The sequence below is a fragment of the Canis lupus genome, chromosome 2 (assembly GCF_048164855.1).
Source record: "Canis lupus baileyi chromosome 2, mCanLup2.hap1, whole genome shotgun sequence".
NCBI classification, from domain to species: domain Eukaryota; kingdom Metazoa; phylum Chordata; class Mammalia; order Carnivora; family Canidae; genus Canis; species Canis lupus.
This window is the reverse complement of record NC_132839.1, coordinates 3,738,475-3,751,463: the sequence shown is the minus strand read 5'-3', so window position 1 is coordinate 3,751,463 and position 12,989 is coordinate 3,738,475.

Genomic DNA, 12,989 nt, shown 5'->3' with positions numbered 1-12,989 from the left:
TTGTTTACATTGAACTTTTCCCCAGGTATGAATTGACCTGTGAATTTTATTCCTAGCTTTTAGGGTCTCTCATCTGTAAATCTCCAAGCCTCCTTCCAGTGTCGACATTTGGATTTTGAGATTAATCGAGTCAGACTCACAATAACTGGAACAGTTAAAATATGTAGATATAAATGTTTACATGGAGTCTTTTAAGGACATTTAAAAAAATGGCACTTCTGAGTCACCAAATCCCATGACATTAACTTACTTTCCAACCACATACAATCTCTGGTGAATTGATAACAGGGGCAATATGAAATTCAAACTACAATTACTTTACCATTTTCACATTCATTGTTGATAAAATATTCATTTTCTTAAAACCCATATGGCTGTGGATTTTTCCTGAACACAATTAGGGAACTCTAAGTATCAATATGAGTAATTCAGGCTGAATGACAAAACATACCTTTCAAAGAAAACTGTGGTAAAGCTAGAAGTAGTTCTGGAAGGTGAACAAATCCCCATCTAGCACTGTGCTTGGCACAAGAGAACTCAAAAATGTATTTCTCTCTCCTCCTCTGCATTGTCTAGTTTACTCAGAGAAAATCATGGGCTAAATTTAGAATTCTTCACAATGCTACTCTGCTAAGGAAGTTTACCCCAGTTTTTTAAGCTGAGGTAAAGAGACTGGGCTCCCATATTGGCCTACTGTTGGTTTGTATCTGCTTTACTTCTACTCCTATTTTATTTGATTTTTAAAATAATACCCTGATTTTCTTTTTGGAAGTTGACTTTGGCCTACTGAAACTGAGGCGTCTTGTTCCAAGATAGACTCATGCCTGGCTAACCAGCAAACTCAAGCACAATGATTCTTGGCTCAGGTTACCTGGAACTCATCCACCCATAGCCTTAGCGGTAATGTAATTTTATAACCTCCAATTCTTAATAGCCAAAAGAATTCTAGACCTCTTATTTTAGAGCAAAGTCCTTTGCTTTCCATACAGGCAAATTCCATTTTGTGTGGTCAGAGTACCACCAGTGTTATGGCATTTTTTATAGACAATGACAGTCACATACTTGCCTACTGCTTTGACTTCTGAGCTCCCCTCAGGATAAAACACTATTGATTTTGAAGGTCAAAAAGGCTAATGCTTGGAAAAGAATACCAAGAAATATGCAGTTGAGGCAGAGCTAGTAGAAAGCAAATGGAATATAGGAACAACCTTTTATTCCCCCAAGAGAAGGGCTGAGAACTTTTCCGAGAAGAAAGAAGAAAACATAATCTTCTATAAAAGCCCATAGCAGTGCTGTGAAATAGGCCGCTGTCACCGTGTACACCATATTACCGAAAAAGCAAAAAGAACATTGAGTGGTAGACAAATATCTTCTAGATCTCTTTCTTTTGTTTATTTTTTATTTTATTTTTAAATCTCTCTTTCTTTAGAGAGTTAGTATAGCATAATGGACAAGGTTATGGACTCTGGGGTCAAATTGCCTAGTTCCAAATCCCACGATGGCCATTTCTTAGCTGGGTGATCTTGAGCAAGTTACCTAATTTCTCTGTGCCTTAGTTTACTCATTGGTCAAGTGGAGATTAAAGCTATCACATAGGCTTGGTTTGTTTGTTTTATTTTGTTTTTATGGAATTAGTATATGCAAAATGCTAACAACAGGGCCAGGAATTTAATAAATGCTAATTTTATTCTTGTCAGGGAGCACTGGGTCCCTTTATTTGCCTTTATGTCCTCAAGTTTTAGGACCACTTCACAGCTCGTAGATCTATATCTCCATCTCATCCCACTTTAGGTCCTCCCCTCAGCTACCATGTTTCTGACAGTGGTGCCTTCATTTTCAAGTCTCAACTCAAAACTTCCCACTCATTTCAAGCGTTCCTCCCGGTGTGATGAATCAAAGAGGGGTAATTTTACCAGATTCCAACCCAGGCAGAAGCCAGGGGACAGAGACATGTCTCATAAGAATGAACAGTTGTGTGACTCTGGGAATGTTCTTGAGCTTCTTTGGTTTGTGAAGTGGGTATCATTCCTCTGGTTGAGTCTGTGCAGGGCTGATGTCAGAGTCAGTTCCTTACAGGCAGTGCTCCTGGTGTGGGGCTGCCAAAGTCGATATGAGTTAGTGGATTCCTAAACTGTGAACTCCCTGAGGTCAGGGCCAGGACTTCCTGTTCACCACTGACTCTCCAGGCCCCAACAAGTGGTTGATACTGAAATACATATTTGTTGAATATATAAATTAGTGGTTTAAAAATAAAAGAAACTTCAACTTCAGAGACAACAATTATTTAATTGCCTCCAGGCTAGTCACTCACAGGTATTACCCTCCATAACTCCTTTTCAGTGGGCAAAAAATCAGGCCATGTTAACTTCTGGGTCTCTAATATTGCTAATCCCAATTACTAAATTGTCCCAAGTGAAAGCCACATTTATATGTTTATAATAATGCTTTCTTTTAATTTTAGTCTGTCTGGCTTTTTTTATATCATGGATTAGTTCTGCATGAAGGCATAGGCTTTTTATTTCTTTCTTTTCACAGAAGTTCATTTTTTCTAAAAAAAAGGTAATTGAAATTGCTTGCATGGGGTTTAGTAACAAACCATGAAATCTTTTGGGGGGACATTCTGTGAGTGCTTTTCTAATAGTTCTTTTCTCAATAGTCACATTGAGAAAAACATACTGCCTTTATTTGTTACATTTTTCTCTGTTTTTAATTTATTGGTAAATTTATCTTTTTTTTTTTTTTATTTACGATAGTCACAGAGAGAGAGAGAGAGAGAGAGGCAGAGACACAGGCAGAGGGAGAAGCAGGCTCCATGCACCAGGAGCCCGACATGGGATTCAATCCCGGGTCTCCAGGATTGTGCCCTGGGCCAAAGGCAGGCGCTAAACCACTGCGCCACCCAGGGATCCCAATTTATTGGTAAATTTAGAATGACTTTTGGCAATGCTGACCACATATTTGTAAAGCAGGACTGAGGTCTCATTAATCACTATATCATGAATTTTCATTAGGTTTAGAAAATCTTACAAACATAACATTTAGTTTTTCAATAACTTGCTAGAAGGAAGATCTTAAATAATTAAGATATCAATGAAAACAGATTCAGTTTATTTACTGAGGAAATAGTAGCTATACTCTCTAGGAGCAAACCCTTCTCTCCTGTCTTTACTGTGTTCAACTGCTAGCATGTGAATTTGAGAACTAGACTGCTGATGACTGGAACTGGGAAGACAGAGGCAAAAGCTGAGCATTTGGAGGGATGTTAGTTTTTTTTTCAGCATTGAGTTTTAATGGTAGATATTTGTTACTCAATTTCCATAACTCTTAGGAAAAGCCAAAATTCAGTTTTATTCAGGGCAGGAAGTGATACAACTTAGTAGCTTGCTGTAAATTAACTTTGGGATAATTTTTTTTTAAGAACTTTTTTTTTCAAGATTTATTTATTCATTCATTCATTCATTCATTCAGTCATTCATTCATGGGAGACGCAGAGAGAGAGGCAGAGACCCAGGCAGAGGGAGAAGCAGGCTCCTCGCAGGGAGCCGATGTGGGACTCCATCCTGGGACTCCAGGATCACGCACCAAGCCGAACAAAGGCAGATGCTCAACCGCTGCGCCCCCCAGGCATCCAGAGAACTTTTCTTTAAAAAGAAGATCTCTGGCTTATTAAAAATATAGCAAAAATAAATCCTTTTGTAAGTCTCAGAGTATCTTAAATTCAGTTTGGTTTTGTGAAATTCAGAGAAGGGCTCCATTTACTGCAAAGTTGTGTGTATGCACAATGCCACAAGCAAGGCAAAGAACTGCAAAATGCTCTCATCTGCATAAATACGACTAACTTGGGCACCCCATTACCCCACTGAACAAATATTAAATACAAACTCAGTGCTTCTAGTCCCTATAAAACATAGAAGAAAAGACAGGAACCAGAATACTGATCTTATGTGGTCCCAGTTTGATTTGCTATTGAATGTATAATTTTTAAAAAGATTTTATTTATTTATTTGACAGAGAAAGAGAACAAGCTGCGAAGAAGTGGCAGGCAGAGGTAGAGGGAATAGCAGGCTTCCCGCTGCCTGGGAAGTCCAGTGTGGGGCTCGATCCCAGGACCCTGGGATCATGACCTGAGCCAAAGGCAGATGCCTACCCGACTGAGCCACCCAGGTGCCCTTGAGTGTATAATTAAAATCAAACATATGCAATATATAATTGGAATATTTATTCCTTCCTTTCACACTTATGAAACTCTTATCATATGAAAAGCCCCGAAATAAGGGCATGAGCCCAAGAATAAAACCTCATCTCCACCCTCAAGGTTATATAACAATTACTTGGTGTATAGAATAACATAGACAAGACAAACAGTGTCAGTCTAAAAACCTGAATTATCAGATCTCTAAGTTCCTTCTTTACCCCTTCCATTTACACACAGTCCAGGTGGTAAAAGCGGCTGCGTGTGTGAGTAGCACCTCCCATTGTGCCCTGGGGCTCTGAGTCCAGCGCTATTTACCAGGCTTCCCTCCATGGGGCACCCGCTCCCCTGATGGCCACCAGCGGCCTGCCCAAAATGAGCTCAACTGCCTTTTTAAAAAATAGTCTTGGGTCTCCAAGGAGCCCAGGCAGGCCGGTCCCTCTGGCAGGGATCCTAGCAGTGGCCTCCAACATCGGCCACAGGCCTAATCATAGGCTTCTTAATGCCTGTGCACTTGGCCACAGCTTACGAGCCACATCATCTTGCTTCTTACTTCCTTTTGGGCCCCGGCTGTGCTGGGTTCTGTGTCGTCGTACTATCGTCCACAGCATGTGTGCCTTTAGCTCGGCTTCTGTAGCGGTCCTGGTGCAGCTGTCGGGACGGTGGGATTGAAAGACCATGGTTTGAGCCTCAAACAAGAGGTCCAACCCATCTTTGTTGTTTACAGAAGCTGTGATCTGGAGCAAAACTTTAAAACCTCCACTTCAATATAGATAATAGTTTTTAGCTTCATCTGATTAAATTGTTATGAGAATTAAGTGAACTAATGTAGGTAAAATGCTCAGCACATAATCATGCTACCTGCATTGAGTTAGCATTTCCTTCTCCTCCAGACCCTTATTTTAATCAGCCAATCTTCACACATGTGTGCCAGAACAATTTGCCAGCTTAGCTCCTGAATACTAATTTACCACATTTTCCAGGCAGGCTTCCTCAGGCCCTCCACGGAGAGACCCAGGTCCCTTCCCCACTGCCCATCAGGGAAGAGGGCAATTTCCACTACCAGTGGAGTGTCCATGAACTAAAGTGGTTCTCACGCATCACTTTCTGAGCATGATCAGTGATGGTTTAAATGACGGGAGGACACGTATCAGAATGAAAAGGTCTAGCTTAGACCAAGCCCTGATACACCTCAAGAACCTGCCAGAAAAGGTATGAGAAAAGGTTGCCTTTATTTTCGTTGGGTCTTCATCCTGTCCCTCACAGCAAGGCGTGAGTGTGACACGGTGTGTGGCTGAGCCAATTCTAGAGCCAGACTGCCTGGGTTCAAATCCTAGTTTTGCCACTTATTTGCTGATGACTTTGAGTGAGTTATTTCACTTCCCACTTTGGTTTCCTCGTCTGTAATACAAGGATAGTATCCACCTCATGGGATCATTCTGAGAGTCACTGAGTTCAGATTGACAAGCTGCGAAGAACAATGTCTGGGACATAGTAAAGACCGTGTAAGGGTCTTAAAAACAACACATTTAATAAATGGAAGGCACTGAAACTGTGTCCCCAAAATGTGAAAAGCACATACATACACTAGCTCTCCCCTTTTGCCTCAACCGAACCCCAAAAAGCTCTGCTGAAGCAATTCATAAAAATTCTGCAGGATCCCATTCTTTTGCTATGTTTGCTCAAAACTGCACTCATCTGTGAATACAGCCTCAATATGAGCTGCCAGCGCTTCCATCAGCACGTGAAGGAGGAGGGCTTCATCAGGTTAGACCACGTGATCTTTGAATAGATCATCAAGACACCTACCTGGTTAAAGAAATAGTGCTAGCTCTTTATATATAAAAAATTATAAAAAATCCTTTTAAAAGATTTTAAAATTTATTTTAGTGGGGGGAGGGGTGGAGGGAGAGGGAGAGAGTCTTAAGCAGACTCTGTGCTCAGTGTGGAGCCTATCACAGGCTCAATCTCATGACCCCGATGTCACTACCTGAGTTGAAACCAAGAGTCTGATGCTTAACCAACTGTGCCACTCAGATACCCCTAAAAGAGTTTTAAAACTCTTTAAAATAAAAATATTCCTGGGGCAATGTTCAGACCCATGACTGTTTTCTCTGTTTCCCCCTGAAGCCAGGCACTCGTTAACTCCAGATTTCTAGTACTTTTACTACACAGGGGGTTCTGAGTAACTTCCCCTGGTCCGGGAAAATCACTCCCAACAGACAATCTGGGGGACATTCAGGAGTGGGGATGTTTCCCCAGTTCCCAGGTGGGTGCTATGTGGTCCAAGACTCACATGAACTTGGTTGTCCTGAAGCTTTTAATTTTGAGAACAAGAGCCATGTTTTCTTTGTTTTGTAACTTTGTCCATAGACCTGGTAAAAGGGTTTCCCCTTAAATACTTGATCAACTTGTCAGACTCAAACAACAGTTAACAGGGAACCAAAGGAGCAGGACTCGGCTGGTAACAAGATTGTGTCCTCTTGGATAAGTGGCTTACATGTGGGGTGAATTCTGATTCCTCGTTGGTGTGACATTAGGGTTGTCCTATGTTGCCTTCAAAAACCCCCGCCTCTTCTGTCGCTAAACAGTGTTTTTGAGAGTACAAGATAATTGTAGGCAAGTACCTAATGTTAGCTGTCTTTTAAGTAAGGGGCAGGACTTTAAAAATAAGATAAACCACCATATCTCTGAAAGGAACACAGAAGTTTCAGGATCAGTTTCATAAATTGCTTTCAAGTTGTTATAACTTCAGTGTTTCAGATTTTTGTTTCCAGTTAGAAATATAACAATGACAAAAGAGTTAAGGTGACACCAGGCAAAGGATGGAGTTAACATTGTGTCTTTCAAAACTGCTGATGTGAAATTTTAGTTTGTCACCATAAATATTTGGTGACAAAGTCTCTTTTCTTCTTGAGTGAAGTAAATATGCCACTCATCCAAAAATGACTACACAGGAGGTGAAATTATCCACAAAACTTAGCTCAGTATGAGTCTGAAGTAGTGACTTCCAACAGCAATTAAGCTTATGAATCCAGGTTCTCTGCAAATTGTATGTATTTATATTTACAGATTGATTTGTATATATTAAAGGACTGATTTGTATATACTAAGGGACTGATGAGCGACAGAAAAGGATATGTTGTATAATTCATGTTTGTATGAGAAAAAAAAAAAAGCAGCCTGAATCCCATCACAGTAAATTTTATTGAATGCAAAATGTCAAGGAAAATATATCATAGGTTCAATACTTCCTTATATCAATATCTAAAGTTGTGTTACAACCATACAGACCTTTAAGATCTCAAATGATGATTTCATTACAACTTTTGCAGAATCCTAGAGAAAATAAGTGACCTTCCCAAGGACACTCAATGAATTAGCTGGAATTCTAACACTCTTCTTTGGTCAATTAATCCCACAGGCTCTGGACACTGTATATGTATATGTACTCTGTATATGGAGCAAATGGACACTGACTGATTGTACCTGGTACTCATCTTTTAAAGCTCATACTTTATGAATCTTTGTAGCAGCCATTCCTCTTAGTCAAGCTGCTCGTTATTTAGCTAAATCCTTCATTTCTTCTTATGACCTACACATATCTTTTACCTTTAAGAGCTCTCCTTTTCTACCTTCTTCTTTTTCCTTTTCTGTATCTTGTATAAAACTTACCTTCACTCACTTTGCTTATAATCTCACTGGAATTGCTCCCAATTGTCAGTGCACAGTCCTGACAAATCCCATAATGTCTTCATTCAGGATTCTTAGAAGGATTTTACTTTTGATTTTGAAAGCTGATACATGTGCATTCATATCTGGTGTTTCTTATTTCAATTATTTTTGAGCTGCTATCAAAGATTTAGTGTTGACTGTGGAAACTTTATCTCTCTTGTCTGACACTTTGAAGACAAATTCCTTCATCCTGGATCATCCTAGGGAACCACACTATTAAGCCCTGGATGGAATGCTAGATATTACTTGACAGCTTTGTTTGCTAGTGGTAGCCCTTTGAGGGCATACAGATGTGGGGGGATAAACACATAAAATGACTGAAGGAGAAAGTAATTAAATTTTTGACGCTATTTAGGCAAAGGAAGTTGTTACATTAAGCTGGTGCAGGTGGTTAAGTATCAGCCTCTTTCGTTCTAAGTTGGTGAAACACATTCTCCCAGAAATATTGGAGAGACAATCACTCTTCTTCACCTCAGCTTCTGCAGGGAAATGAAGTCATTTCCTACATCCTATAGGTTTATAATGTCTTGGCTCCCAATATAGGCTAATTGCTCCAAAAGAAAGTTCATCTTTGAGATTCTGAGTTAATGTTTCTAGAAAAGTCAATGTCAAAAAAGTTTATAGGGAAGAGTTCTGCTTCTGGCTATGTCAGACTAGCTTATATCATAGCAACCCTCCCATTGAATAAAAGTATGAAAGCTGAATAAAGAAAATGTTTAAAAGCATCCTAGAGCTTCCAAAAACTTTCTGTGCTTGAGGGGCTATGATGCAGAAGAGAAGAAAAGCACAGAAAGAGCCTGACATTTGGCTAAACATTTCTCCTGAGCCATTTGCTGACTTATAAGCAATGTCTGGAATGAAGAGAAGCTAAGTAGAGCTTTTAGTAGGCTCACAAGGCTGATGAGACAAAAATTTAGGCTTAAAGCCCACCAAAAAGGAGAGCTGATAAAAAACTCTAGGCTTTTAATGCCCCCCATCAAGCCTTAAGCTTTGGGGGCAAACAAGAAATATATCGCTCTCATAAAAACTGAAACCAAGATTTGAGTCATCTAAGTCCCTAATCAGATTAAAGTGATTGTCCTCTAACCTAATTGCCTGACAGAAGCTGAAGTATATTCTCTCTAGAAGGAAGGTGACATCATCCAGAGCCTCAAATTATCTCTATAATTTTTCAAAAACAATGCCTGGAATTTAATTTTAAAATTACTAGGAAAAATATAACTAAGTCTTTTGAACTTAAGTTATGCAAATACTGCTTAGCTGTGATATCAAAAGCACAACCCATCAAAGAAAAAATCGATTTATTAGACTTGCTCAAAACTGAGACCTCCTGCTCTTTGAAAGATACAGTTAACAGAATGAAGAGAAGCTGTACAATAAGGGAAAATATTTGTAAATCAAATTTCTGATTAAAAAACTTGTATCCAGAATATGTAAAGAAATTTCAAAACTCAGCAATAAGAAAACAAACTATCCAATTAAAAAAAGGGCATAAGATTTTCAAGTAGACCTCATAAATGACAACATATATAGATGATAACTAAGCACATGAAAATACTCAACATCATTAGTCATTAGGGAAATAAGTTAAAATCACAATGAGATACCATATGCTCTAGTTACAATGGGAAAAAAAAAAACCCAAAACCAAATTCTTCCAAACATGTATGAAACTATTAATACTCATATATTGCTGGTAGAGATAAAAAGTGGTACAGCCACTTGAGGAAATAAGAGGTTTGCAATGTCTTTTGAAATTATACATACTTAGAATAAGATCTAGCAATCCTACTCCTATTTATTTTCTCAAATCAAATGAAAATTTGTGTTCACACAAAAACCTGTATGTGAATGTTTATAGTGGCTTTATTTGTAATCACCAAAAACTAAAAACAACCAAATATCCTTCAACTGGGGAATGGGTAAATAAACTATAGTACAATGGAATGCTAACCAGCATTAAAAAAGAACAATCTATTCATATGCACAACATGGCTAACTCTCAAATACACTATGTTAAGGTAAAGAAGCCAGTCTCAAAAGGCTTCATGCCATGTGATTCTATGACATTCTGGAAAAGGCAGAACTATAGGGGCAGAAATTAGACCAGTTGTGATGAAGAAAGGGGTTGACAAAGGGACAGGGGCAATACGGGGGGATGGTGGAACTGAACTAAATGTAGGTATGATGGTGGTTACATGATTGTACATGTTTGTCAGAACTCTTAGAACTGGACTTTCACTCCTGGGAGTATGGAGTAAACATATTTTTCACTAAGTACAATGAAAAACTCTGGGCTTTACACATAAAACAAACATAAGAAGACTCTAAAAGGTGAAGAAAAGCAAGCAGACTACCTAGAAACCTGGGGCCCCAAGGTACAATACCAGAAGATTGTGATAAGTTGTGCATATATAATGTAACACTCAGAGCAACCACTTAAAAAACTATAGAGATATGCTAAAAAATATTTTAGAAAAATCAATCAAAATGAAGCTTTAAAAAATGCTCAAGTAACCCACTTGAGACAGGAAAAAGAAACAAAAAGAAAGAACATAAAGAAAACAAAAAATAAAAAGGTAAGCTTAACCTCTAATATATCAATGATTACATTAAATATAAATAGCATAGATAAACCCATTAAAAGATAGAGATTATCGAAGTAGATTATAAAATATGACTCCTATGTTACTACAAGAAACTCACTTTGAAGGTAGTAAGTAATATAGGCGGGTTAAAAGTAAAAGGATGAAAGATATATCATGCAACATTAATCAAAAGAAAAAAGGAATAGCTATGTTAATATCAGGTAAAAAAAGACTTCAGAGTAAAGAACATTAATAGAGACAGGGAAACTGCATAATGATAAAAAGTTCAATTCAACAAGAAGACATAGCAATCATAAGTGAGATGAAGGGGTATTTCAACAAAGAGGATACAGAGTGGAAAATAAGCACCTAAAAATTGGTCAGCATGATTAGCTATTAGGGAAATACAAATTCCAATCATGGGGATATCATTACATACCTATTGGAATGACAACACCAAAAATATAGTGAAACATAAATGTTGGTAAAGATACAGAGAAATTGAATCATTCATAGCTTTGCTAGTGCAAACAGTGAATGGTGTAATCACTCTGGCAAACAATTTGGCAGACAGAGAATGAAGAAAAATGAATAACTGAAAAGCTAATGACCAGGAATTTTTAAAAAAATGATGAAAATATTAAGCAACAGATTTAGCAGGTGCTACAAAAAAACAGAAGAAAACAAAACAAAACCGAAAAACCAGGATGAATGCACAGCAAAGCACACCTAGGCACCTGTTGAAAACCAGTGACAAAGAAAATTTAAAACACAGCAGAGAAAAAGACACCATGAAAGGGGGATCAAAGATGTCAACCTGATTCTACAATAGAAATACAGGAAATCAAAAGACAATGGAATGACTTTATCAAATAGTAGATGAAAGAGAATCACACAAAAGTAACCATAAGAAGCTGAAGTAGAAGCACCTGGGTGGCTCAGTTGGGTAAGTGTCCAACTCTTGATCTCAGCTTAGGTCTTGATCTCAGGGTCGAGTTCAAGCCCCACATTGAAGGCTGAAGTAACAATATTAATGTCAGACAAAATAGAGTTTATTTATTTATTTTTTTTTTATTTATTTATGATAGTCACAGAGAGAGAGAGAGAGAGAGAGAGAGAGAGAGAGGCAGAGACACAGGCAGAGGGAGAAGCAGGCTCCATGCACCGGGAGCCCGACGTGGGATTCGATCCCGGGTCTCCGGGATCGCGCCCTGGGCCAAAGGCAGGCGCCAAACCGCTGCGCCACCCAGGGATCCCTAGAGTTTAAAATAAGAACTATTACCAAAGATAAAGGAGACATTTTATAATAATACAGTATCAGTATATCAGGAAGATTTAAAAACTATACAGCTAAAAATGGAGACCCATAACATATGAAGGATATATTCTGAAAGAAAGAAATAGACAATTCAAAAATTATAGTTGAAGATTTCAATATATCACATATAAAAGTATTAATTGATAAGCACTTAAGCTTTGAAATTTATGAAACAAAAATTTATATAATTATATAATAATATGTATTATATAATTATACAATTAATATTATATATTAAATATATAATATATTATATATTTACATAATTATATAATTTATATAATTATATATAATTTATATGATTTATATAACTTAAGCTTTGAAATTTATAAAACAAAAATTAACATAGGCAATAGAAGAAAAAAAATCCCACAACCACAAAAGGAGCTTTTATCATGCGTCTCTTAGTAACAGACTGAAGAAGCATACAAAAGTTAGTAGGAGGGATCCCTGGGTGGCGCAGTGGTTTAGCGCCTGCCTTTGGCCCAGGGCGCGATCCTGGAGACCTGGGATCGAATCCCACGTCGGGCTCCCGGTGCATGGAGCCTGCTTCTCCCTCTGCCTGTGTCTCTGCCTCTCTCTCTCTCTCTCTGTGACTATCATAAATAAATAAAAATTAAAAAAAATTTTTTTAAAAAACAAAAGTTAGTAGGAGTATGGACAATTTACTTTTTATTTTTTTAAAAGATTTTATTTATTTATTTGAGAGGGAGAGTGAGCAAGAGCACAAGAACAGGGGAAGGGAGAAGAAGATTTCCCACTGAGCAGGGAACCCCATGTAGGGCTCTCTCCCAGGAACCTGGGATCATGACCTGAGTTGAAAGTAGATGCTAAACTGGCTGGGCCACCAAGGTGCCCCAGAGATGGGTATTTAACACCATGATTCACAAAATGGAACTTACTGATATATCTAGGAAACTCTACCCCAAAACTGTAGAATATAAATTATGTTCTATTGATTTTGAATTATTTATAAAATGCGCTACCCTGGACCATAAAGTATGCCTCTACAAATTTCAAAGGACATAATATTGAGCATATTCTCTGACTACAGTGATATTTAACTAAAAAAAATCTATCTAAAAAATAGAAAATCACCAAATGCCCAGAAATTTAAAGTATATTTACATATACTTTACACGGGTTGATGATGACA